Below are 5726 nucleotides of genomic sequence, written 5' to 3' on the forward strand. Positions count from 1 at the left end.
CTCATCTTCTGTCAGTTCTCAGTCCCATTCAGCATGCCAGCCTGGAGTGGGGCTCAGGAGGGTGTAAGGCTGGCTTGCTTTTCTTTGCCCTGAAAGAGCCCCCAGTCTCAAACACGCCTACCTTCACACAAATGCACAGAAACCTATCTCCATCTTGACCTTCCCATTGATCCCTGTGTGCTGAGACATGGTGACCAGAAGGCTTCTCCATACTGGAAATATTAAGATTGGCTTGGCTAGATACTGAATTATAACTTACAGAATCCTTGAATCTTTGAATCCTTGATTGTGGTCAGTGCACACTCTTGTTTCTCTCTCTCCTCTCCCCCTATTCTCTGCTGGACTTACCTGTCATTTCTCAAGAGACTGTGGGTACAGCTTGCCCAATAACTAATATATTTATTGCTGACCCAGAAAGATTTGGGATCTATCCTTCATAGTGGCTTTCTTTGCTAAAATCAGCAGTAGCTGCTTGGATGACCCATAAAGTCCAGGTTACTTGTAACCAGGTGGGCAGGGCCACAGGGAAGACAGCGAGTCCAGCCAGTGGACCATGGCCTTGCCAGTCTCAGAATCAGCGTATGCTTAGGCAGCTCTCTGTGTGGTAGGACCCTACCCCACTCAGTTGAAGGAAGGATAGGACTACTGCCTTCCAGACCTGTATTTAGCCTAGAGCTCCATGCTCATTAGCATAAGTCTGACAAAGGAAAATCACCATACTACTCTCACGGAGGCATCACCACGTGCCAGGGACTGTACAAAAGCACTTTATATATATTTTCTCATTTCATGCACCCGAGTTTCCTATGTCATGGATGCCATCTGTGGCTTCATTTTACAGATGCAAGAACTAAGTCTCAGAAAGGTTAAGGAGCTTACTTAAAGTCCTATGGTTGCTGAGGAGCAGAGCTGGGATCTGAACTCAAGCAGTCTTTGGCAGGAATCCACGTGTAAACCACTACTCTGTATCGCCTCCTTTCGTGCCATGTCATCTGCAAGTCCTGGCCTTCCACTCTGAAATAATTATTGTTGCCTATTCTATGCTGGGCCCCGCGCTGAGCCCTTAGGAGGGATGGGCATTATCTAAGAATGACTGATGGGTTGAGGTTTCCCATTCGCAAGTTCCTGTTGTAAGTTGTACCGGAGAGTCATCTGTACCAGAGAATGAACAGCTGCTCCATCTACAGATCCTTGCTAGGAGAAGGGCCTCCGGGTGCTTCCTTCTGCAGAGATGACCATGCTTGGCGTCAAGTGACTTTACTACTCTGACCACAGCTAACTGGGTCAGGGCTGGACACGTGACCCAAAGGCAGCCAATCTATTCGTTGGTCAGGAGTCCATGAAGTGGCCTAGCAAGGAATTCTGCTCAACAGAGTTACGGACTGGAATGTGGCCAAGCCAATTAGATTCTTTTCCTTGGAAAATAGAAACTCACGTTAATTCTAAGTGCTAGGTGCTGCAGAAGCAAGGGCAGAGTACTAAGTGACTATACGGGCAAAAGACAAGATTGGAGATCAATGAATGCTCACTCAGAGGCAGTAATGAAAATACCTCATTTCTAGAATTACACTGTATCCTAAACAACAGTGTTCTCAGAGTTTCTAAGGGCTCTGTGAAGTCTCATGGTGTGGCTCTGTCTCGACTTCCTTATTACTTTCTATGTCCTCACAATGATCCCCTATTACCAACACAATTTCAGTGTGTCCTCATGGAATTCACGATTAAGTGGGTAACACAGACAGACAATGAAGCAATTATGGCAGAGTGTGATAAACGCAGCCATGGCGGAAGCCCAGGAGGCTGTGAGAGCACAGAGGAGGCACCAGGAAGAGCACATCTAGTCAGAGACAGTCAGGGAGGGCTTCCTAGAGGAAGATGAATTAGATACAGTTCTCATCTTACTCAAACCACAAATCATCACCCTTAAAATCACCCTACATTATGTGACCCTCATTGCCTTTCCGTTTTCTATTCCTGTCATTGTATTCCCCTTTTGCTCACCCTACTCTACCTTCACTGGCCTTCTGGGTGCTCCTGAAACAAACTGGCTCCCGCCTTAGGATCTCTGCTCTTCTCTTTACCTGGAATGTATCCAGATACCCACTTGTTCAACTCCCTTACTTCCTTTAAATTTTGCTGAAATCTCATCTTCTCAATGAGGCCCACTTTGGCATCTGAGTGAATACTGCTGCCTGTCTGCCAACTCCTGTACCCAGACTGTACTGATCTCCTTACTCCACTCTTTTTCTTTATTCCTTAGAACTTATCATACTTACCATCTTCCAACATACTTGATGATTTACTTACTTATTCATTTATGGTTTTTTTCCCCTAGGTCCCCACTCACCTGCCCCAGAATGTAAGCGCAACATGGATAGAGGTCTTATTTTGTTTATTGACTGTTTCCCCAGAAAGCAGATTTTTTTTTTTTAAGATTTTATTTATTTGTCAGAGAGAGAGGAGAGCGAGCCAGAAAGCAGATTTTGAGACAAAGATTAGTATGCAAGATGTTTAGTAGACTGCTCTTGGGATCAGCACCAATAGAGGCAAGCACGATTAGGCAGAGGGAGAAGCTGAACTAGGAAGCTTCTAGGAACTTCTAGGAACTTCTAGAAGCTTCAGAACTAGGAACTAGGAAGCAGTCCCAACAGGACCTCAGCCAGTCCTATAGGAAGGCCTGGAGCTGGGATGATCTTTCAAAATTACCCAGAGTTGGGACAAGTGGATCTTCATGCCCCAGTATGGATGAGTCATTGATGCAACTGCCTTTAGAAAGAGGCAGGACCTTGGGCAAAGAAGTTTTCTTCAGCTGAGCCATCCTCCAACAAGGCCAGCCATTGAGGGCTGCTAGCAGTGCTCCCAGCAACTGGTGCAATCAGTCCTTCATTCCTGAACAGGGAGCGAGGCAGCAGATGACTGCATTCACTGCGATTGACCCTGGTACCACTTAGATTCACTTTCTCATACTGGTTCTGAGAGCATCTCCTCCAGGATTTCTGCAGGCCTCTCTTTCCAGGGGAAACTTAGAAGAAGTTCCGAAGAATGAACAGCAGACCCCATTGTTGGATCTGGTCTCAGAGTCGCAGATTAGATCCATTATACTCCTCCTCGGCTCAAAATCTGGGATTTCTTTTTCCCTCAGCTAGCGCATCTGTTGGTCTTGATAGCTTAGCCAATGGCATGACACAGACTCTCATCCTTGGGGGAGATCTCAGATTGGTTACTATTCCCTTCTCAGGCTGAGGTTGCTGCACTTGTCCTTATATCATCAAATTAGGAGAAGGGAGTACCAATAGATCAAGTATCAAGTGGATTGCCTGGCTATTCCCATTGTGTAATTGCAGCCCTGCTGTCTCCTGATGATCTGAGCCAATTACCTCTGCCAAGATAGAGTGACTCTTCTTCTTGCCTGTTGTCCATGGCATGGCGAACCTGAAGAACCCAGGCAGCAGTCATAGTATACAGTTTAATGGGCCTCTTGCTGTGTCTTCTAACAGAAGTGTTCCCCTTTGGGTATTAGCTCTTCTAAATTTGCAAAGCCCAGCATGGTATATTTCACACATAGATTACTGGGAGTAATTGTAAATGAGGCTTTGGTTTCTGGACCCCACTGGGAACACATCTCCATATAAAGATCTTTGATTTAAAATGTATACTGTGTCCTAAGGGGCACCTGGGTGGCTGAGTCAGTTAAGCCCCTGACTCTTGATTTTGGCTCAGGTCATGATCTCAGGGTTGTGAGATCGAGCCCCACATTAGGATTCATGCTGGGCGTGGAGTCTGCTTAAGATTTGCTCCCCCCACTTGCCCTCCTAAAAAATGCACACCATGTCTTAGAACAGAGTTTCTTAATCTTGGCACTATTGACATTTTGGGATGGATAATCCTTTATTTGGGTGTGTGGGGGAGAGAGAGAGGTTGTCCTGTGCATTGTAGAATGCACGTCCCTAGCTTCTATCTACTAAATGCCAGTAGCACTACCTCTCCTTCTCCCTTCCTCCAATTGCAAAAATGAAAAACATCTCCAGATATTACCCAATGTCCCCTAGGGGGCAAAATCATCCCCAGTTGAGAGCCAGTATCCAAATACATGGTGCCCCTTTCTCAAAGAGTATCATGTCCTAGCTGGTGTTTCAGCTGTGCCTTCAAAGGGCCATTTCATTGTTCAGTTAGGTTAGCAGCTTCTGGGTGCCATAGCATGTGATAAAACCAATGGACCCCTTGTTATGGGCTCACTCTTGCACCTCCATTCCTGTAAAGTAGGTCTCTTGGTATGACATGGTAGATAGGATATGAGATTGTATGCTGATGGTTCAGATATTCTGTAAGCCTTCATTTGATGGTGCTGGCTAAAGCTCTAGAAGCAGGAAAGGCAAACTCATATCCAGAATATGTAGCTATTCCTGTCAAAGTGAATTTATACTTCTTCCAAAATGGAAAGGGCCCAAAATAATCAACTTGCCACCAATGGGCTTATTGATCTCCTCAAAGGATGGTGCCATCCTGGGGACTTAGCATTGGTTTCTGTTACTTCTAGGCTGAACATTGCACAGTGGCAGTGGCTAGATCAGCCTTGGTAAATGGGAACCCATGCTATAAAGCCTGTGTGTAACTTCCATCCACCCCTGCCATCATTGTTACTCCATCCATGCATTCATCGTACTGGCGCTGGGGTAGCCAATGACAGAAGCTGGTTGATGTCAACAGGCTGAGTCATTTTATTGACTTGATGGTTTAGTTCCCTTTCCAATGGTGGATATTCACTGGTGGGCCCTAACATGTCATACAAAGATCTTCCCACTTTGTGTTCATTCTCTTATGTCCGTTCACGGTCTACTACCCCAGACCTCCTTGTCTGTGATCTTCCAGTCTTGCCCCTTCCAGCCGCCATAGTCATTACCCACGGCCCTTGAATCCATAAATATTCTATCCTTGAATCTCCTTTCTTTCCACAAAAAGTGGGTGACCAGGGGACTTTGCCCATTGAGAGGATTTTCCCTCACCACTGTTTCAGGGTAGCCACTGTCCATTTCTGCTTGTACTCACACCTTGCATCAAGCCATCCATAAACTAAGGTAGGGCTTTTCTCTCCTATTTCCTCATTATGAGGAATCTTTCCATACAAGCTAGGTGTGAGCAGAGGAGAGGCACTGGCACACCAGTGGTAGATGACATGGGATACTACACTGTAGCTTGCTTGTGCGCTCCATTTTTGCTCATGCTCGGCCTCACATGGAGTTCTTCCATCTTAGGATGGATTCTTACTGGGCCTGCCTAACCCCATGACTCGGTGGATCTCAGAACTCAGTTTTGGTGAAAGGATGAAGTTTTAGGACCTGCCTGAAAAAACATGCGGCAGCAGCGGGAGTATGGGCCCACAAGGAAAGTTTGAAGGGACACAAAGTGGAGGTGAAGGGAGAATCAAGATATTTACTCTACTACTGTTTTAATTTTCTCTACTGTTTTAATAGTAATTCTTTCTGTGTAAGTCTTTCTGTGAGCCAGGCACTGTAGTAAGTCCTTCATATGAACTGTTATGAATTATGAATTTAATCCATACAACATACGAGGTGGGCACGATTCTATTATTCACATTGTTATTATTCCCATTTTACCCTAGAAACTAGGACTTGGCAGGGGTTAAGGAGCACAGAACTGGTAAGTAGTGGAGCAAAGTCTGAATCACAAGACAGTCTGACTCCAAGGCCTACTCTTTAAATAGCCAC

This window comes from Lutra lutra, chromosome 4 (assembly GCF_902655055.1).
Source record: "Lutra lutra chromosome 4, mLutLut1.2, whole genome shotgun sequence".
Lineage (NCBI taxonomy): Eukaryota > Metazoa > Chordata > Mammalia > Carnivora > Mustelidae > Lutra > Lutra lutra.